Source organism: Harmonia axyridis, chromosome 6 (assembly GCF_914767665.1).
Source record: "Harmonia axyridis chromosome 6, icHarAxyr1.1, whole genome shotgun sequence".
NCBI lineage: Eukaryota > Metazoa > Arthropoda > Insecta > Coleoptera > Coccinellidae > Harmonia > Harmonia axyridis.
Genome location: NC_059506.1, coordinates 26,575,077 through 26,597,745, shown reverse-complemented (window position 1 = coordinate 26,597,745; position 22,669 = coordinate 26,575,077). Strand labels below are relative to the sequence as shown.

Genomic DNA, 22,669 nt, shown 5'->3' with positions numbered 1-22,669 from the left:
TCCCAAAAGGATCTTTCCCTAAAGATGGCGCCACCGTCTTTATATGTCTCTAAAATGGCTTTCGAAATGACGTATGACCCCAAATCGAGCTGCACAATTCATACTTACCTGGCGTAGGGGTTACCGTGATCAACAAGGCGGTTCCCCCGGAGTGAGGCCCTTTCATTGCACTGCGATCGGGCTGACCTCTGCGATTATACCTAATGCGTATAACTCGGGCGCGTAATTTTTGGTAGTCGGGACTGCGTACGCGCTGTCCCGGATCATATAATTAATATGTTTCGTTTTGATTGATGCAAGATGCATTTGATGATTAGATTGGCGTCAAGTGGAAATATGAAAGAAAAAGGCTTCTTCAGTAAATATTTTGCGCATGCGCATTATCCCATATTAAATTTTATATCGGAAAAATTAGACGATATTTATTCAAAATGTAAGAAATCTGAAGGATCTATCGTATAGCGAAACAATTGCTATTTATGTATATATTAAAAAAGTGGAGATTTGAATAAATCGCATTTGATATTACGAAAGATTGTAAACAGATTGATATTCAATTCTAATTGAACAAAAATCTGAAGGAACAACAAAGCTGTCTGATGAAGGAATGGTTTACTTAGAAGTCCGCACTCAAATATCACATAACAATTTCCGATCTGTAGGATGATTCATACACGAATATCACTCAGTTTGAAGAGCTAGATATATCACATACATTTTAATAATTAGATAATTTCTAGTTTCATATTCAGGTGGAATTGCCATCTGAAGTCGTTTTTATTTTCAAACGTTAACCGTTCACAATTAGAATTTTTATGCCAAACATGTACTGATGCGTATTAAAAGTATAATTTGGGTTGCCTTCCTACGAACACTAAACTACCTGAGTCATAAAATTCGGAAACTAAACATTTCAGCACTAAATTACCTTTTATTATCACTAGAGGGCATTTACTACTCTTACCTGCACTATATTACTCAGAAGTACATAACATTGTTCAATGACTAGGTGCAAAAACTTGTAAACCGCATCGCTTCTCGGCCCTATGGCTAAGATCAAAGTGTAGTATCTGTTCTTATCAGCTTAATATCTGATACGCCCCGCATGCGGGGCCAGTATATTAAACTGATTTTTGGAAATTGATGGCGGTTAGGGGCTTGCTCCACCGCCGTCGCGGGTTGGCCCGGTATTGCAGTACCTCCGGGATCGGCCCACTTTATTCAATTAATATATGTAGTATCCAATACTGTCAAACTCATAGGCCAAACGTTGGTTATAGTAGAAACAGCTCTACACTTACAGGATGACAACTTTTCTTTACAACATGTCACAAACACCAAATTCTTCTAAAAACTTTATTGATATGGTCGATGTCGGACACCTAACTCTTTTCCACAATATTCAATATCACTTACGGATAGAGGTATAGATATGATGGCGTATGTTCATAAAGAAATGACCTGTAGACCTCTTAAGAAAAATGAATTCTTTCAACTCTAGCTAAAAATTAGTTCTTTCAACTCTAGCTGAAAATTAGTTCTTTCAACTCTAGCTATGCCTGGTTATTATGTCTTGGTTTCTGATGTTTTTTATCTTATTTAACAGATTTGTATTTAGTCATTTTTAACAGTATTCCTGATATATTCATTCGGACTCATAGTCCAACTTTTTTTTTGCCGAAGAAACTTTTCCTAAAGATGGCGCCACCGTCTTTATATGTCTCTAAAATGGCTTTCGAAATGACGTATGACCCCAAATCGAGCTGCACAATTCATACTTACCTGGCGTAGGGGTTACCGTGATCAACAAGGCGGTTCCCCCGGAGTGAGGCCCTTTCATTGCACTGCGATCGGGCTGACCTCTGCGATTATACCTAATGCGTATAACTCGGGCGCGTAATTTTTGGTAGTCGGGACTGCGTACGCGCTGTCCCGGATCATATAATAAATATGTTTTCTTGAAACTGTAGCATAAGCACTCCACAATGCTTAATTATGATGATGTGCAATTTGTATACTTCTCAGCAGCCTTAATTATCGAGTGCTGAAGTATTATGTATAGGATACATTAATTGTATACTTGGTATCCAAATTGATACGTACAAAAGCTACACTTGAATTATAGATTTAAAAAAACCATTGTATGGAATTACTATCTTTATTCAGTGTGTATGAAAGGTATCTAGGTATCCATAGTTTTTAGAATAGAGAATCCGATACTGGAATTTCAGTAGAATATCTCATACTTTTCCTAGGATGAATACTTTTTACACATCTCTATATAGAAGGCACATATCTCATCATCTAATTATGACTCCCATTAGTTTATATTCAATTTTTGGAGGCTATATCTTATGATTTAGTATACGAAAATTTAGTTTATTTATAACCTTCTGATATTGGTAGAAGACACCTATCCTATCATCGCAAGAAATTTTCATGAATTCAATTTTATAGCCTTTCTTGGTTTCCAAGCTATTCTCCAATTAAAAAAAAGGAAGTTCTTGATGAATCTACCGAAAGCAGTAAAGCTATGAAAGGAGTCTACGAAAAAACTGATTCGGAACCACTGGATTAGAATATAAGTCTATTCATAATAGAGTTTGAAGTTTAGCGTAGGACACTCTGCAATTATTTACCTTACATCCATAAGATGGCAACACGTGATGCAGTAAAAAGTATTTATCAATTAATTTTTCAAATGCTGTGATGATATTATAGCACAAAATTGAGCTTCCTATTTCCTATTGAAAATCTTATATTTAAACTTTTCCGATCAATCTTGAATACTCGTATTTTATAAAATTGGCGTTATATATAACTCAAAAATACGGAACACGTCAGCGTATAGCAGCGCCTAAACAACCTAACAATCACTCTGATCTCTCCTCAGTTGCGAATAAATCTTTCGCCTTTTACTAAAGATTTCCGTGGGGAGGGATAACTCTAATGAGTCTATAACCAATTTTTGGCGGCTATATCTTATGATATAGCATTTAATATAACTAAAAATAATTTATTATATAACCTGTTAATCTTTGCGCAATGTTAGAAGTAGAGATGTGTAACATGGAAGCCTCTGAGTATCCGATACCTGAAGTATCATGTATGGTATACATTGATTGGGTACTTGGTATCAATACTTTTAATACGTACAGAAGCCTCAGTGAAACGCCCGCCGCACATGACCCTACTCGCACTGGTTCACGCGCCTACATCAATGTGTCACTGAGATTGGTGGACTCGCGTGCGTCCGCACATGCGGTGATCTGCAGGTTCCGCATTTGATATTACGAAAGATTGTAAACAGATTGATATTCAATTCTAATTGAACAAAAATCTGAAGGAACAACAAAGCTGTCTGGTGAAGGAATGGTTTACTTAGAAGTCCGCACTCAAATATCACATAACAATTTCCGATCTGTAGGATGATTCATACACGAATATCACTCAGTTTGAAGAGCTAGATATATCACATACATTTTAATAATTAGATAATTTCTAGTTTCAAATTCAGGTGGAATTGCCATCTGAAGTCGTTTTTATTTTCAAACGTTAACCGTTCACAATTAGAATTTTTATGCCAAACATGTACTGATGCGTATTAAAAGTATAATTTGGGTTGCCTTCCTACGAACACTAAACTACCTGAGTCATAAAATTCGGAAACTAAACATTTCAGCACTAAATTACCTTTTATTATCACTAGAGGGCATTTACTACTCTTACCTGCACTATATTACTCAGAAGTACATAACATTGTTCAATGACTAGGTGCAAAAACTTGTAAACCGCATCGCTTCTCGGCCCTATGGCTAAGATCAAAGTGTAGTATCTGTTCTTATCAGCTTAATATCTGATACGCCCCGCATGCGGGGCCAGTATATTAAACTGATTTTTGGAAATTGATGGCGGTTAGGGGCTTGCTCCACCGCCGTCGCGGGTTGGCCCGGTATTGCAGTACCTCCGGGATCGGCCCACTTTATTCAATTAATATATGTAGTATCCAATACTGTCAAACTCATAGGTCAAACGTTGGTTATAGTAGAAACAGCTCTACACTTACAGGATGACAACTTTTCTTTACAACATGTCACAAACACCAAATTCTTCTAAAAACTTTATTGATATGGTCGATGTCGGACACCTAACTAAAATAATTTATTATATAACCTGTTAATCTTTGCGCAATGTTAGAAGTAGAGATGTGTAACATGGAAGCCTCTGAGTATCCGATACCTGAAGTATCATGTATGGTATACATTGATTGGGTACTTGGTATCAATACTTTTAATACGTACAGAAGCCTCAGTGAAACGCCCGCCGCACATGACCCTACTCGCACTGGTTCACGCGCCTACATCAATGTGTCACTGAGATTGGTGGACTCGCGTGCGTCCGCACATGCGGTGATCTGCAGGTTCCCATAGATTTGAAACTACACCTCTCGCATGAGGCTCGTGTTGACCAATGCGAGTGGGGTCATGTGCGGCGGGCGAAAATATAGTTTTGAATAACCATTGTATTGAAATGATTTCTGTAATCATTGTGAAAAAGAGAATTTTAGAAATAAATAATGAATTTTTAATATATAAAAGGTGTCTAGGTATCCATAGTTTTTAGAATGGAGTATCCGATACTCCAATTTCAGTAGAAAATCTGACACTCTTCCTAGGATATATACTATCTCTACTCAGTTGAAACCTACGTAAATAATTATCCAAATTACAATACTAGGAATATCTGAAAAAGTCTGAAAAAAAGTCGAATCAGTGCACACATCATGGTTTCTAGGGATCTTAATTGCGACCTATCGGCGTCCTTGACAGCAAGCAGAACAGAACGAGTGCTCACTACTCGAGAACAAAAAATTCCCAAATGCAGTTATTGTGAAGAGATAAAGATAATTGTCCAAAAATGGAAATGGATGATATGGAAAGTAGATGGAATGTTGTTAGAACAAAAAAAATTGTTTTGTTTGTTTCGAGAGAAATAATCAAAAAAATTTAGAAATAAGAAAATCTGTGGGAAGAATAAATGCAGATTTCTGAAAATTCTAATAAAACTTGATGAGTATCAACAGCACAATAGTCCGATAAAATTGGGCTATTAAATTTTGATGCCATATCTGGTGAATAGTGGGTGATCTTAATAGTGTTGGATAATAAAAAAATGTAAATAAATATTATCAAGATGATGTTATATGACTGAGACAACGAATGAGATATATTACGTGAATTCGACAAGGTGAAAGCACAATGTGGAAACGTTAGGTGAATAGCTAAACATTGTAGAAATGATGTAATTTTATTGTTTTTGGTGATTTGGGTCTTGGGACTTTGGTCCCAAATCCCAAAAGGATCTTTCCCTAAAGATGGCGCCACCGTCTTTATATGTCTCTAAAATGGCTTTCGAAATGACGTATGACCCCAAATCGAGCTGCACAATTCATACTTACCTGGCGTAGGGGTTACCGTGATCAACAAGGCGGTTCCCCCGGAGTGAGGCCCTTTCATTGCACTGCGATCGGGCTGACCTCTGCGATTATACCTAATGCGTATAACTCGGGCGCGTAATTTTTGGTAGTCGGGACTGCGTACGCGCTGTCCCGGATCATATAATTAATATGTTTCGTTTTGATTGATGCAAGATGCATTTGATGATTAGATTGGCGTCAAGTGGAAATATGAAAGAAAAAGGCTTCTTCAGTAAATATTTTGCGCATGCGCATTATCCCATATTAAATTTTATATCGGAAAAATTAGACGATATTTATTCAAAATGTAAGAAATCTGAAGGATCTATCGTATAGCGAAACAATTGCTATTTATGTATATATTAAAAAAGTGGAGATTTGAATAAATCGCATTTGATATTACGAAAGATTGTAAACAGATTGATATTCAATTCTAATTGAACAAAAATCTGAAGGAACAACAAAGCTGTCTGATGAAGGAATGGTTTACTTAGAAGTCCGCACTCAAATATCACATAACAATTTCCGATCTGTAGGATGATTCATACACGAATATCACTCAGTTTGAAGAGCTAGATATATCACATACATTTTAATAATTAGATAATTTCTAGTTTCAAATTCAGGTGGAATTGCCATCTGAAGTCGTTTTTATTTTCAAACGTTAACCGTTCACAATTAGAATTTTTATGCCAAACATGTACTGATGCGTATTAAAAGTATAATTTGGGTTGCCTTCCTACGAACACTAAACTACCTGAGTCATAAAATTCGGAAACTAAACATTTCAGCACTAAATTACCTTTTATTATCACTAGAGGGCATTTACTACTCTTACCTGCACTATATTACTCAGAAGTACATAACATTGTTCAATGACTAGGTGCAAAAACTTGTAAACCGCATCGCTTCTCGGCCCTATGGCTAAGATCAAAGTGTAGTATCTGTTCTTATCAGCTTAATATCTGATACGCCCCGCATGCGGGGCCAGTATATTAAACTGATTTTTGGAAATTGATGGCGGTTAGGGGCTTGCTCCACCGCCGTCGCGGGTTGGCCCGGTATTGCAGTACCTCCGGGATCGGCCCACTTTATTCAATTAATATATGTAGTATCCAATACTGTCAAACTCATAGGCCAAACGTTGGTTATAGTAGAAACAGCTCTACACTTACAGGATGACAACTTTTCTTTACAACATGTCACAAACACCAAATTCTTCTAAAAACTTTATTGATATGGTCGATGTCGGACACCTAACTAAAATAATTTATTATATAACCTGTTAATCTTTGCGCAATGTTAGAAGTAGAGATGTGTAACATGGAAGCCTCTGAGTATCCGATACCTGAAGTATCATGTATGGTATACATTGATTGGGTACTTGGTATCAATACTTTTAATACGTACAGAAGCCTCAGTGAAACGCCCGCCGCACATGACCCTACTCGCACTGGTTCACGCGCCTACATCAATGTGTCGCTGAGATTGGTGGACTCGCGTGCGTCCGCACATGCGGTGATCTGCAGGTTCCCATAGATTTGAAACTACACCTCTCGCATGAGGCTCGTGTTGACCAATGCGAGTGGGGTCATGTGCGGCGGGCGAAAATATAGTTTTGAATAACCATTGTATTGAAATGATTTCTGTAATCATTGTGAAAAAGAGAATTTTAGAAATAAATAATGAATTTTTAATATATAAAAGGTGTCTAGGTATCCATAGTTTTTAGAATGGAGTATCCGATACTCCAATTTCAGTAGAAAATCTGACACTCTTCCTAGGATATATACTATCTCTACTCAGTTGAAACCTACGTAAATAATTATCCAAATTACAATACTAGGAATATCTGAAAAAGTCTGAAAAAAAGTCGAATCAGTGCACACATCATGGTTTCTAGGGATCTTAATTGCGACCTATCGGCGTCCTTGACAGCAAGCAGAACAGAACGAGTGCTCACTACTCGAGAACAAAAAATTCCCAAATGCAGTTATTGTGAAGAGATAAACATAATTGTCCAAAAATGGAAATGGATGATATGGAAAGTAGATGGAATGTTGTTAGAACAAAAAAAATTGTTTTGTTTGTTTCGAGAGAAATAATCAAAAAAATTTAGAAATAAGAAAATCTGTGGGAAGAATAAATGCAGATTTCTGAAAATTCTAATAAAACTTGATGAGTATCAACAGCACAATAGTCCGATAAAATTGGGCTATTAAATTTTGATGCCATATCTGGTGAATAGTGGGTGATCTTAATAGTGTTGGATAATAAAAAAATGTAAATAAATATTATCAAGATGATGTTATATGACTGAGACAACGAATGAGATATATTACGTGAATTCGACAAGGTGAAAGCACAATGTGGAAACGTTAGGTGAATAGCTAAACATTGTAGAAATGATGTAATTTTATTGTTTTTGGTGATTTGGGTCTTGGGACTTTGGTCCCAAATCCCAAAAGGATCTTTCCCTAAAGATGGCGCCACCGTCTTTATATGTCTCTAAAATGGCTTTCGAAATGACGTATGACCCCAAATCGAGCTGCACAATTCATACTTACCTGGCGTAGGGGTTACCGTGATCAACAAGGCGGTTCCCCCGGAGTGAGGCCCTTTCATTGCACTGCGATCGGGCTGACCTCTGCGATTATACCTAATGCGTATAACTCGGGCGCGTAATTTTTGGTAGTCGGGACTGCGTACGCGCTGTCCCGGATCATATAATTAATATGTTTCGTTTTGATTGATGCAAGATGCATTTGATGATTAGATTGGCGTCAAGTGGAAATATGAAAGAAAAAGGCTTCTTCAGTAAATATTTTGCGCATGCGCATTATCCCATATTAAATTTTATATCGGAAAAATTAGACGATATTTATTCAAAATGTAAGAAATCTGAAGGATCTATCGTATAGCGAAACAATTGCTATTTATGTATATATTAAAAAAGTGGAGATTTGAATAAATCGCATTTGATATTACGAAAGATTGTAAACAGATTGATATTCAATTCTAATTGAACAAAAATCTGAAGGAACAACAAAGCTGTCTGATGAAGGAATGGTTTACTTAGAAGTCCGCACTCAAATATCACATAACAATTTCCGATCTGTAGGATGATTCATACACGAATATCACTCAGTTTGAAGAGCTAGATATATCACATACATTTTAATAATTAGATAATTTCTAGTTTCAAATTCAGGTGGAATTGCCATCTGAAGTCGTTTTTATTTTCAAACGTTAACCGTTCACAATTAGAATTTTTATGCCAAACATGTACTGATGCGTATTAAAAGTATAATTTGGGTTGCCTTCCTACGAACACTAAACTACCTGAGTCATAAAATTCGGAAACTAAACATTTCAGCACTAAATTACCTTTTATTATCACTAGAGGGCATTTACTACTCTTACCTGCACTATATTACTCAGAAGTACATAACATTGTTCAATGACTAGGTGCAAAAACTTGTAAACCGCATCGCTTCTCGGCCCTATGGCTAAGATCAAAGTGTAGTATCTGTTCTTATCAGCTTAATATCTGATACGCCCCGCATGCGGGGCCAGTATATTAAACTGATTTTTGGAAATTGATGGCGGTTAGGGGCTTGCTCCACCGCCGTCGCGGGTTGGCCCGGTATTGCAGTACCTCCGGGATCGGCCCACTTTATTCAATTAATATATGTAGTATCCAATACTGTCAAACTCATAGGCCAAACGTTGGTTATAGTAGAAACAGCTCTACACTTACAGGATGACAACTTTTCTTTACAACATGTCACAAACACCAAATTCTTCTAAAAACTTTATTGATATGGTCGATGTCGGACACCTAACTCTTTTCCACAATATTCAATATCACTTACGGATAGAGGTATAGATATGATGGCGTATGTTCATAAAGAAATGACCTGTAGACCTCTTAAGAAAAATGAATTCTTTCAACTCTAGCTAAAAATTAGTTCTTTCAACTCTAGCTGAAAATTAGTTCTTTCAACTCTAGCTATGCCTGGTTATTATGTCTTGGTTTCTGATGTTTTTTATCTTATTTAACAGATTTGTATTTAGTCATTTTTAACAGTATTCCTGATATATTCATTCGGACTCATAGTCCAACTTTTTTTTTGCCGAAGAAACTTTTCCTAAAGATGGCGCCACCGTCTTTATATGTCTCTAAAATGGCTTTCGAAATGACGTATGACCCCAAATCGAGCTGCACAATTCATACTTACCTGGCGTAGGGGTTACCGTGATCAACAAGGCGGTTCCCCCGGAGTGAGGCCCTTTCATTGCACTGCGATCGGGCTGACCTCTGCGATTATACCTAATGCGTATAACTCGGGCGCGTAATTTTTGGTAGTCGGGACTGCGTACGCGCTGTCCCGGATCATATAATAAATATGTTTTCTTGAAACTGTAGCATAAGCACTCCACAATGCTTAATTATGATGATGTGCAATTTGTATACTTCTCAGCAGCCTTAATTATCGAGTGCTGAAGTATTATGTATAGGATACATTAATTGTATACTTGGTATCCAAATTGATACGTACAAAAGCTACACTTGAATTATAGATTTAAAAAAACCATTGTATGGAATTACTATCTTTATTCAGTGTGTATGAAAGGTATCTAGGTATCCATAGTTTTTAGAATAGAGAATCCGATACTGGAATTTCAGTAGAATATCTCATACTTTTCCTAGGATGAATACTTTTTACACATCTCTATATAGAAGGCACATATCTCATCATCTAATTATGACTCCCATTAGTTTATATTCAATTTTTGGAGGCTATATCTTATGATTTAGTATACGAAAATTTAGTTTATTTATAACCTTCTGATATTGGTAGAAGACACCTATCCTATCATCGCAAGAAATTTTCATGAATTCAATTTTATAGCCTTTCTTGGTTTCCAAGCTATTCTCCAATTAAAAAAAAGGAAGTTCTTGATGAATCTACCGAAAGCAGTAAAGCTATGAAAGGAGTCTACGAAAAAACTGATTCGGAACCACTGGATTAGAATATAAGTCTATTCATAATAGAGTTTGAAGTTTAGCGTAGGACACTCTGCAATTATTTACCTTACATCCATAAGATGGCAACACGTGATGCAGTAAAAAGTATTTATCAATTAATTTTTCAAATGCTGTGATGATATTATAGCACAAAATTGAGCTTCCTATTTCCTATTGAAAATCTTATATTTAAACTTTTCCGATCAATCTTGAATACTCGTATTTTATAAAATTGGCGTTATATATAACTCAAAAATACGGAACACGTCAGCGTATAGCAGCGCCTAAACAACCTAACAATCACTCTGATCTCTCCTCAGTTGCGAATAAATCTTTCGCCTTTTACTAAAGATTTCCGTGGGGAGGGATAACTCTAATGAGTCTATAACCAATTTTTGGCGGCTATATCTTATGATATAGCATTTAATATAACTAAAAATAATTTATTATATAACCTGTTAATCTTTGCGCAATGTTAGAAGTAGAGATGTGTAACATGGAAGCCTCTGAGTATCCGATACCTGAAGTATCATGTATGGTATACATTGATTGGGTACTTGGTATCAATACTTTTAATACGTACAGAAGCCTCAGTGAAACGCCCGCCGCACATGACCCTACTCGCACTGGTTCACGCGCCTACATCAATGTGTCACTGAGATTGGTGGACTCGCGTGCGTCCGCACATGCGGTGATCTGCAGGTTCCCATAGATTTGAAACTACACCTCTCGCATGAGGCTCGTGTTGACCAATGCGAGTGGGGTCATGTGCGGCGGGCGAAAATATAGTTTTGAATAACCATTGTATTGAAATGATTTCTGTAATCATTGTGAAAAAGAGAATTTTAGAAATAAATAATGAATTTTTAATATATAAAAGGTGTCTAGGTATCCATAGTTTTTAGAATGGAGTATCCGATACTCCAATTTCAGTAGAAAATCTGACACTCTTCCTAGGATATATACTATCTCTACTCAGTTGAAACCTACGTAAATAATTATCCAAATTACAATACTAGGAATATCTGAAAAAGTCTGAAAAAAAGTCGAATCAGTGCACACATCATGGTTTCTAGGGATCTTAATTGCGACCTATCGGCGTCCTTGACAGCAAGCAGAACAGAACGAGTGCTCACTACTCGAGAACAAAAAATTCCCAAATGCAGTTATTGTGAAGAGATAAAGATAATTGTCCAAAAATGGAAATGGATGATATGGAAAGTAGATGGAATGTTGTTAGAACAAAAAAAATTGTTTTGTTTGTTTCGAGAGAAATAATCAAAAAAATTTAGAAATAAGAAAATCTGTGGGAAGAATAAATGCAGATTTCTGAAAATTCTAATAAAACTTGATGAGTATCAACAGCACAATAGTCCGATAAAATTGGGCTATTAAATTTTGATGCCATATCTGGTGAATAGTGGGTGATCTTAATAGTGTTGGATAATAAAAAAATGTAAATAAATATTATCAAGATGATGTTATATGACTGAGACAACGAATGAGATATATTACGTGAATTCGACAAGGTGAAAGCACAATGTGGAAACGTTAGGTGAATAGCTAAACATTGTAGAAATGATGTAATTTTATTGTTTTTGGTGATTTGGGTCTTGGGACTTTGGTCCCAAATCCCAAAAGGATCTTTCCCTAAAGATGGCGCCACCGTCTTTATATGTCTCTAAAATGGCTTTCGAAATGACGTATGACCCCAAATCGAGCTGCACAATTCATACTTACCTGGCGTAGGGGTTACCGTGATCAACAAGGCGGTTCCCCCGGAGTGAGGCCCTTTCATTGCACTGCGATCGGGCTGACCTCTGCGATTATACCTAATGCGTATAATTCGGGCGCGTAATTTTTGGTAGTCGGGACTGCGTACGCGCTGTCCCGGATCATATAATTAATATGTTTCGTTTTGATTGATGCAAGATGCATTTGATGATTAGATTGGCGTCAAGTGGAAATATGAAAGAAAAAGGCTTCTTCAGTAAATATTTTGCGCATGCGCATTATCCCATATTAAATTTTATATCGGAAAAATTAGACGATATTTATTCAAAATGTAAGAAATCTGAAGGATCTATCGTATAGCGAAACAATTGCTATTTATGTATATATTAAAAAAGTGGAGATTTGAATAAATCGCATTTGATATTACGAAAGATTGTAAACAGATTGATATTCAATTCTAATTGAACAAAAATCTGAAGGAACAACAAAGCTGTCTGATGAAGGAATGGTTTACTTAGAAGTCCGCACTCAAATATCACATAACAATTTCCGATCTGTAGGATGATTCATACACGAATATCACTCAGTTTGAAGAGCTAGATATATCACATACATTTTAATAATTAGATAATTTCTAGTTTCAAATTCGGGTGGAATTGCCATCTGAAGTCGTTTTTATTTTCAAACGTTAACCGTTCACAATTAGAATTTTTATGCCAAACATGTACTGATGCGTATTAAAAGTATAATTTGGGTTGCCTTCCTACGAACACTAAACTACCTGAGTCATAAAATTCGGAAACTAAACATTTCAGCACTAAATTACCTTTTATTATCACTAGAGGGCATTTACTACTCTTACCTGCACTATATTACTCAGAAGTACATAACATTGTTCAATGACTAGGTGCAAAAACTTGTAAACCGCATCGCTTCTCGGCCCTATGGCTAAGATCGAAGTGTAGTTTGTTGATATTTCACGATTTAGGAACATTTGTTTGAATATTTTGATACATTGTTTGTAAACAATGGAACACCACGTTCTATCATATCCACTATCCCCGGTAATTACTTGTGATTACTGTGAGATTATGCCACCTAGGATATATCAGAACCACAACGACCTCAATAAACATCTCAAGAGGCATCACGACAGGTCGATCACCTTCAGATGTAGGATGTGCCTGGAGGAAATTGGAACCATCAAGCAGGTCAAGGCACACCAAACCAGGACTCACCCCCAGTCAAGTGTTCCACCATCGGAGGCTCCCCATGTACCACCACCACCTGCCGATAACATGGAGTCGGCCCCAAGAGTCATGAGACCCAGAGCACTCAGAAGACCAGTTCGAGTGCCTCCCACGACGATTGCACTGGAAGAACCCGTCCCGACGCCACCATTGAACGGTCCCCCAGCTGACAATGAACTACCTGGGAGTCTACGAGAAACGCGACGAGAAGACTCTCAAAAAGACTGGAGATGGGATGGACTACCACCAACTCATTCCTGTCCATCCAGATTGGGTCCACCACCACCACCACCTATGCAGGAGACTCCTCTTCAACCTGATGAGTTCCACCCAGTGGATGCGAGGAAGCCCACTGAGAACCAGCAGAGGTGGCTCCAATGGATCAGCGGCATATGTGACGCGGATGATCTCACCGCCACCAACGATAGATTGGCGACGGAGATCGTTGAAAAATCGGCCCGTCCACGGCGTGAGAATGCTGGAGACGCCAGGCCCCCTCGCCCGCCTCGTCCAAGGAACACCCCGAGACGTTACGATCCCATAGCTGCATCAGCCATCCAGAGATCTTATCGGAACAACAGGAGCAGGGCCTTTAAGAAGATCATAGGTGATCAGGGCGGCGAGGAGTATTGCTCGATCAACCCTGAGCGCCTTATAGAACACCTCGGCGGTGCCCATCAAGCCGCTGACTTACGGCCACACGGTATAGGACTTCCACGTGCCCCTGATGATGAAGATATCATCTCCCCATTTACTGAGGCCGAGGTCATGACTAGACTGCGGAGAACATCGAACACCGCCCCCGGAAAGGACGGTGTCTTCTATGGTGCCCTGAAGAAGCTTGACCCCCAGTGTCTGGTGATGGCAGCTCTTTTCAATAAGGTCCTCGCCCTGAGGAGCATCCCTGAAGCATGGCGCTCGGCATCAATAGTGCTGATTCATAAGAAGGGCCCTCGAGACGATCCCAACAACTGGCGCCCTATTTCTCTTTGTTCATGCCTGTATAAGTTGTTCACCTCCTGCCTCTCAGCCAGAATTACCTCCTGGGCTATGGGGAACAATCTTATAACACCTACGCAGAAGGGATTTGGCCAATATGAGGGGTGCTATGAACATAACTTCATTCTGCAGAGCATCCTCGACACCACAAGACGGAAGGGGAGACGTTGTGCCGTCGCTTGGCTTGACTTGGCGAATGCCTTCTCCTCGGTGCCCCACGGCCACATATACAGTACCCTTGAGACAATGGGTTTGAACCGGCAAGCATTGGAGCTGATACGGAATATTTATAATACCAGCTCCTCCACCATCAAAACTCCGCAGGGTGAGTCCAGGCCATTTTCGGTTCGTGCAGGAGTGCGACAGGGTTGCCCACTCAGCCCCATAATCTTTAACATCGCACTGGAACCTGTGTTACGGGCTGCTATCAACACCGGAATGGGCTACAAAATAGACGACAACAACTTCGTCATTTTGGCCTATGCGGACGATCTAGTGCTGGTATCCGACACGCCCGAAGATCTGCAGATCGTCCTTGACTGCGTTGGAGAGACAGCAGCTGCCTGTGGCGTCACCTTTAAACCCGGAAAGTGCGCGTCCCTCACCTTGGACTGCCGGCGCAGACATACCTGCCGTGAGCTCAGTTACTCGATACAGGGTAAACAGTTCCCAGCCCTGGAGGAAGGTCAGGCCTACGAGCACCTGGGAATTCCGACGGGCTACCACGTCGACCAATCTCCCGAGGACACCATCGACAGGATGACCAGAGATCTACAAAAGCTTGACGAATCTCTGTTGGCGCCGTGGCAGAAAATCGATGCCCTCAGCACTTTCATCCTGCCAAGAGTCTCCTTTGTCCTGAGGGGTTGTCATGTCCAGAAGAGCCGACTTGGGGTGCTTGACAAGCGGGTGAAAAGAGCCCTGAAATCCTGGATGAACCTCCCACAGAGAGCCAGCCCAGAGATATTATACGTGCCGATGAAGAGGGGCGGCGCTGGAATTCTGCCGATGACGGACCTGGTCGAGGTCGCATCTATTGTTCAGGCCTTCAAGATGCTGACCTGTCCCGAGGCCCTCGTCCGCGACACCGCCAACAGTCAACTCCGGGAGGTGGTCCAGCGCCGGATAGGCCGTGTCCCATCGGTCGACGACCTGGCCCGTTATCTGTCGGGAGAACTTGAGGGAGAGTTCGGCAGAGATGGTGGCGACATCTCGTCGCTATGGTCAAGAGCGAGAAACGCGACGAGAAGACTCTCGAAAAGACTGGAGATGGGATGGACTACCACCGATTCATTCCTGTCCATCCAGATTGGGGGGGACAATGCACCGGATGGCCAGACGATAACTCGTCAGAATCTTGAGTGGAGACTCAAGGACGCGGTGAGAAATATGTATGCGTCATCCCTGTGTCGAAAACCGGACCAGGGTAAAACATTCAAGTGCTTCTCGAGGAGTGCCGCCAGCAATCACTTCACGAGGAGCGGATTCGCCACCAGATTTTGTGACTGGCGCTTCATCCATAGAGCCAGACTGGACTGCGTCCCCCTCAATGCCACTCGAAGGTTCGGGAGTGGAGACAGGCGATGTCGGAGGTGTCAAGACCAACCAGAAACTCTGCCACACGTGTTGAATCATTGTAGAATTCACTCAGCGGCGTGGCAGAAAAGACACAACGCCGTTCAGGATAGACTGGTCAAGTCTATCCCGGACAGGATGGGGACTGTACATGTGAACAGGCAGGTCCCCCTGGTTGCCTCCAACTTGAGGCCCGACATCGTCATCATCAACGAGTTAGAGTCCAGAGTCGCCATCATTGATGTAACGATTCCATTTGAGAACGAGCCTCAAGCCCTCATCAGAGCAAGGGAGCTTAAATTAGAGAAATACGCTGGCCTTGCCGAGGACTTGAGAGCTCAGGGTTTTGAAACGACGGTGGATGCACTGATTGTTGGAGCCTTGGGTACGTGGGACCAGGAGAATGAGGCCGTCCTGAGGAGATGTGGTACGTCCCTTAAATACGCCACCTTGATGCGACGATTGATGTGTAGTGACGTCATCAGATGGTCCCGGGATATATACATCGAGCACGTCACTGGGGTGAGACAGTATACCTGAATTTACTTGCGTAGAGTGTTTCATTTCTAGTTCCTATTCCTATACCTGTATTTGAGATTCAACTGTGATATATAAGCCTGTGATAGGATATGTTATTGTTTGGCAAGTTTTTTTAATCTGTAACATAATTTTTTTTTTCCCTTCTTTCAATTTATTCATATACAAATATGCCAGAGGCGATGTGTGATATTTAATTGTCTGTGATATGGTCTGTTGATGTTGATTAGTTTTTTATGAGATTTTATCTAGTCTAATGTGAGATTATACCATTTTTTATGTTTGATATGAAATTCTTAAACTTTGACTGTTTATTGACGTAAATTATTTTGAATTATATACTGATTATACCAGGTTAGTAATCCCTGTTGGAAAAACAAATTTTATAACTTGTAAGAAACTGTAGAACTTGTAAGATTATTTATTAATAAAAGTATCAATCTGTTCTTATCAGCTTAATATCTGATACGCCCCGCATGCGGGGCCAGTATATTAAACTGATTTTTGGAAATTGATGGCGGTTAGGGGCTTGCTCCACCGCCGTCGCGGGTTGGCCCGGTATTGCAGTACCTCCGGGATCGGCCCACTTTATTCAATTAATATATGTAGTATCCAATACTGTCAAACTCATAGGCCAAACGTTGGTTATAGTAGAAACAGCGCTACACTTACAGGATGACAACTTTTCTTTACAACATGTCACAAACACCAAATTCTTCTAAAAACTTTATTGATATGGTCGATGTCGGACACCTAACTAAAATAATTAAAAAAAAAGGAAGTTCTTGATGAATCTACCGAAAGCAGTAAAGCTATGAAAGGAGTCTACGAAAAAACTGATTCGGAACCACTGGATTAGAATATAAGTCTATTCATAATAGAGTTTGAAGTTTAGCGTAGGACACTCTGCAATTATTTACCTTACATCCATAAGATGGCAACACGTGATGCAGTAAAAAGTATTTATCAATTAATTTTTCAAATGCTGTGATGATATTATAGCACAAAATTGAGCTTCCTATTTCCTATTGAAAATCTTATATTTAAACTTTTCCGATCAATCTTGAATACTCGTATTTTATAAAATTGGCGTTATATATAACTCAAAAATACGGAACACGTCAGCGTATAGCAGCGCCTAAACAACCTAACAATCACTCTGATCTCTCCTCAGTTGCGAATAAATCTTTCGCCTTTTACTAAAGATTTCCGTGGGGAGGGATAACTCTAATGAGTCTATAACCAATTTTTGGCGGCTATATCTTATGATATAGCATTTAATATAACTAAAAATAATTTATTATATAACCTGTTAATCTTTGCGCAATGTTAGAAGTAGAGATGTGTAACATGGAAGCCTCTGAAGTATCCGATACCTGAAGTATCATGTATGGTATACATTGATTGGGTACTTGGTATCAATACTTTTAATACGTACAGAAGCCTCAGTGAAACGCCCGCCGCACATGACCCTACTCGCACTGGTTCACGCGCCTACATCAATGTGTCACTGAGATTGGTGGACTCGCGTGCGTCCGCACATGCGGTGATCTGCAGGTTCCGCATTTGATATTACGAAAGATTGTAAACAGATTGATATTCAATTCTAATTGAACAAAAATCTGAAGGAACAACAAAGCTGTCTGATGAAAGAATGGTTTACTTAGAAGTCCGCACTCAAATATCACATAACAATTTCCGATCTGTAGGATGATTCATACACGAATATCACTCAGTTTGAAGAGCTAGATATATCACATACATTTTAATAATTAGATAATTTCTAGTTTCAAATTCAGGTGGAATTGCCATCTGAAGTCGTTTTTATTTTCAAACGTTAACCGTTCACAATTAGAATTTTTATGCCAAACATGTACTGATGCGTATTAAAAGTATAATTTGGGTTGCCTTCCTACGAACACTAAACTACCTGAGTCATAAAATTCGGAAACTAAACATTTCAGCACTAAATTACCTTTTATTATCACTAGAGGGCATTTACTACTCTTACCTGCACTATATTACTCAGAAGTACATAACATTGTTCAATGACTAGGTGCAAAAACTTGTAAACCGCATCGCTTCTCGGCCCTATGGCTAAGATCAAAGTGTAGTATCTGTTCTTATCAGCTTAATATCTGATACGCCCCGCATGCGGGGCCAGTATATTAAACTGATTTTTGGAAATTGATGGCGGTTAGGGGCTTGCTCCACCGCCGTCGCGGGTTGGCCCGGTATTGCAGTACCTCCGGGATCGGCCCACTTTATTCAATTAATATATGTAGTATCCTCCAACTTGAGGCCCGACATCGTCATCATCAACGAGTTAGAGTCCAGAGTCGCCATCATTGATGTAACGATTCCATTTGAGAACGAGCCTCAAGCCCTCATCAGAGCAAGGGAGCTTAAATTAGAGAAATACGCTGGCCTTGCCGAGGACTTGAGAGCTCAGGGTTTTGAAACGACGGTGGATGCACTGATTGTTGGAGCCTTGGGTACGTGGGACCAGGAGAATGAGGCCGTCCTGAGGAGATGTGGTACGTCCCTTAAATACGCCACCTTGATGCGACGATTGATGTGTAGTGACGTCATCAGATGGTCCCGGGATATATACATCGAGCACGTCACTGGGGTGAGACAGTATACCTGAATTTACTTGCGTAGAGTGTTTCATTTCTAGTTCCTATTCCTATACCTGTATTTGAGATTCAACTGTGATATATAAGCCTGTGATAGGATATGTTATTGTTTGGCAAGTTTTTTTAATCTGTAACATAATTTTTTTTTTCCCTTCTTTCAATTTATTCATATACAAATATGCCAGAGGCGATGTGTGATATTTAATTGTCTGTGATATGGTCTGTTGATGTTGATTAGTTTTTTATGAGATTTTATCTAGTCTAATGTGAGATTATACCATTTTTTATGTTTGATATGAAATTCTTAAACTTTGACTGTTTATTGACGTAAATTATTTTGAATTATATACTGATTATACCAGGTTAGTAATCCCTGTTGGAAAAACAAATTTTATAACTTGTATCAATACTTTTAATACGTACAGAAGCCTCAGTGAAACGCCCGCCGCACATGACCCTACTCGCACTGGTTCACGCGCCTACATCAATGTGTCACTGAGATTGGTGGACTCGCGTGCGTCCGCACATGCGGTGATCTGCAGGTTCCCATAGATTTGAAACTACACCTCTCGCATGAGGCTCGTGTTGACCAATGCGAGTGGGGTCATGTGCGGCGGGCGAAAATATAGTTTTGAATAACCATTGTATTGAAATGATTTCTGTAATCATTGTGAAAAAGAGAATTTTAGAAATAAATAATGAATTTTTAATATATAAAAGGTGTCTAGGTATCCATAGTTTTTAGAATGGAGTATCCGATACTCCAATTTCAGTAGAAAATCTGACACTCTTCCTAGGATATATACTATCTCTACTCAGTTGAAACCTACGTAAATAATTATCCAAATTACAATACTAGGAATATCTGAAAAAGTCTGAAAAAAAGTCGAATCAGTGCACACATCATGGTTTCTAGGGATCTTAATTGCGACCTATCGGCGTCCTTGACAGCAAGCAGAACAGAACGAGTGCTCACTACTCGAGAACAAAAAATTCCCAAATGCAGTTATTGTGAAGAGATAAAGATAATTGTCCAAAAATGGAAATGGATGATATGGAAAGTAGATGGAATGTTGTTAGAACAAAAAAAATTGTTTTGTTTGTTTCGAGAGAAATAATCAAAAAAATTTAGAAATAAGAAAATCTGTGGGAAGAATAAATGCAGATTTCTGAAAATTCTAATAAAACTTGATGAGTATCAACAGCACAATAGTCCGATAAAATTGGGCTATTAAATTTTGATGCCATATCTGGTGAATAGTGGGTGATCTTAATAGTGTTGGATAATAAAAAAATGTAAATAAATATTATCAAGATGATGTTATATGACTGAGACAACGAATGAGATATATTACGTGAATTCGACAAGGTGAAAGCACAATGTGGAAACGTTAGGTGAATAGCTAAACATTGTAGAAATGATGTAATTTTATTGTTTTTGGTGATTTGGGTCTTGGGACTTTGGTCCCAAATCCCAAAAGGATCTTTCCCTAAAGATGGCGCCACCGTCTTTATATGTCTCTAAAATGGCTTTCGAAATGACGTATGACCCCAAATCGAGCTGCACAATTCATACTTACCTGGCGTAGGGGTTACCGTGATCAACAAGGCGGTTCCCCCGGAGTGAGGCCCTTTCATTGCACTGCGATCGGGCTGACCTCTGCGATTATACCTAATGCGTATAATTCGGGCGCGTAATTTTTGGTAGTCGGGACTGCGTACGCGCTGTCCCGGATCATATAATTAATATGTTTCGTTTTGATTGATGCAAGATGCATTTGATGATTAGATTGGCGTCAAGTGGAAATATGAAAGAAAAAGGCTTCTTCAGTAAATATTTTGCGCATGCGCATTATCCCATATTAAATTTTATATCGGAAAAATTAGACGATATTTATTCAAAATGTAAGAAATCTGAAGGATCTATCGTATAGCGAAACAATTGCTATTTATGTATATATTAAAAAAGTGGAGATTTGAATAAATCGCATTTGATATTACGAAAGATTGTAAACAGATTGATATTCAATTCTAATTGAACAAAAATCTGAAGGAACAACAAAGCTGTCTGATGAAGGAATGGTTTACTTAGAAGTCCGCACTCAAATATCACATAACAATTTCCGATCTGTAGGATGATTCATACACGAATATCACTCAGTTTGAAGAGCTAGATATATCACATACATTTTAATAATTAGATAATTTCTAGTTTCAAATTCGGGTGGAATTGCCATCTGAAGTCGTTTTTATTTTCAAACGTTAACCGTTCACAATTAGAATTTTTATGCCAAACATGTACTGATGCGTATTAAAAGTATAATTTGGGTTGCCTTCCTACGAACACTAAACTACCTGAGTCATAAAATTCGGAAACTAAACATTTCAGCACTAAATTACCTTTTATTATCACTAGAGGGCATTTACTACTCTTACCTGCACTATATTACTCAGAAGTACATAACATTGTTCAATGACTAGGTGCAAAAACTTGTAAACCGCATCGCTTCTCGGCCCTATGGCTAAGATCAAAGTGTAGTCACCCGAAGATCTGCAGATCGTCCTTGACTGCGTTGGAGAGACAGCAGCTGCCTGTGGCCTCACCTTTAAACCCGGAAAGTGCGCGTCCCTCACCTTGGACTGCCGGCGCAGACATACCTGCCGTGAGCTCAGTTACTCGATACAGGGTAAACAGTTCCCAGCCCTGGAGGAAGGTCAGGCCTACGAGCACCTGGGAATTCCGACGGGCTACCACGTCGACCAATCTCCCGAGGACACCATCGACAGGATGACCAGAGATCTACAAAAGCTTGACGAATCTCTGTTGGCGCCGTGGCAGAAAATCGATGCCCTCAGCACTTTCATCCTGCCAAGAGTCTCCTTTGTCCTGAGGGGTTGTCATGTCCAGAAGAGCCGACTTGGGGTGCTTGACAAGCGGGTGAAAAGAGCCCTGAAATCCTGGATGAACCTCCCACAGAGAGCCAGCCCAGAGATATTATACGTGCCGATGAAGAGGGGCGGCGCTGGAATTCTGCCGATGACGGACCTGGTCGAGGTCGCATCTATTGTTCAGGCCTTCAAGATGCTGACCTGTCCCGAGGCCCTCGTCCGCGACACCGCCAACAGTCAACTCCGGGAGGTGGTCCAGCGCCGGATAGGCCGTGTCCCATCGGTCGACGACCTGGCCCGTTATCTGTCGGGAGAACTTGAGGGAGAGTTCGGCAGAGATGGTGGCGACATCTCGTCGCTATGGTCAAGAGCGAGAAACGCGACGAGAAGACTCTCGAAAAGACTGGAGATGGGATGGACTACCACCGATTCATTCCTGTCCATCCAGATTGGGGGGAACAATGCACCGGATGGCCAGACGATAACTCGTCAGAATCTTGAGTGGAGACTCAAGGACGCGGTGAGAAATATGTATGCG

At 39.7% G+C, this 22,669-nt stretch overlaps 1 protein-coding gene, 15 non-coding genes and 1 pseudogene across 16 annotated transcripts in view; all 17 read left to right on the top strand.

Annotated features, from left to right (window-relative positions):
* Positions 1-22,669, top strand: part of LOC123681628 (NAD kinase-like) — a 160,694-nt gene that overhangs the window by 62,002 nt on the left and 76,023 nt on the right. The window lies entirely within an intron of this gene.
* LOC123683539 lies at positions 101-262 on the top strand. Its single transcript, XR_006748013.1, has one exon. It is a non-coding gene; the product is annotated as a U1 spliceosomal RNA (small nuclear RNA).
* On the top strand, positions 1,031-1,221 carry LOC123683571. Its single transcript, XR_006748039.1, has one exon. It is a non-coding gene; the product is annotated as a U2 spliceosomal RNA (small nuclear RNA).
* On the top strand, positions 1,775-1,936 carry LOC123683538. Its single transcript, XR_006748012.1, has one exon. It is a non-coding gene; the product is annotated as a U1 spliceosomal RNA (small nuclear RNA).
* Positions 2,874-2,995, top strand: LOC123683527. Its single transcript, XR_006748002.1, has one exon. It is a non-coding gene; the product is annotated as a U5 spliceosomal RNA (small nuclear RNA).
* On the top strand, positions 3,796-3,986 carry LOC123683570. Its single transcript, XR_006748038.1, has one exon. It is a non-coding gene; the product is annotated as a U2 spliceosomal RNA (small nuclear RNA).
* LOC123683536 lies at positions 5,451-5,612 on the top strand. Its single transcript, XR_006748010.1, has one exon. It is a non-coding gene; the product is annotated as a U1 spliceosomal RNA (small nuclear RNA).
* Positions 6,381-6,571, top strand: LOC123683568. Its single transcript, XR_006748036.1, has one exon. It is a non-coding gene; the product is annotated as a U2 spliceosomal RNA (small nuclear RNA).
* LOC123683523 lies at positions 8,036-8,197 on the top strand. The gene has a single exon (XR_006747999.1). It is a non-coding gene; the product is annotated as a U1 spliceosomal RNA (small nuclear RNA).
* LOC123683567 lies at positions 8,966-9,156 on the top strand. The gene has a single exon (XR_006748035.1). It is a non-coding gene; the product is annotated as a U2 spliceosomal RNA (small nuclear RNA).
* LOC123683581 lies at positions 9,710-9,871 on the top strand. The gene has a single exon (XR_006748048.1). It is a non-coding gene; the product is annotated as a U1 spliceosomal RNA (small nuclear RNA).
* On the top strand, positions 10,809-10,930 carry LOC123683525. Its single transcript, XR_006748001.1, has one exon. It is a non-coding gene; the product is annotated as a U5 spliceosomal RNA (small nuclear RNA).
* On the top strand, positions 12,241-12,402 carry LOC123683552. The gene has a single exon (XR_006748025.1). It is a non-coding gene; the product is annotated as a U1 spliceosomal RNA (small nuclear RNA).
* Positions 17,020-17,195, top strand: LOC123683584 (annotated as a pseudogene).
* LOC123683524 lies at positions 17,758-17,879 on the top strand. Its single transcript, XR_006748000.1, has one exon. It is a non-coding gene; the product is annotated as a U5 spliceosomal RNA (small nuclear RNA).
* Positions 18,681-18,871, top strand: LOC123683566. The gene has a single exon (XR_006748034.1). It is a non-coding gene; the product is annotated as a U2 spliceosomal RNA (small nuclear RNA).
* LOC123683551 lies at positions 20,815-20,976 on the top strand. The gene has a single exon (XR_006748024.1). It is a non-coding gene; the product is annotated as a U1 spliceosomal RNA (small nuclear RNA).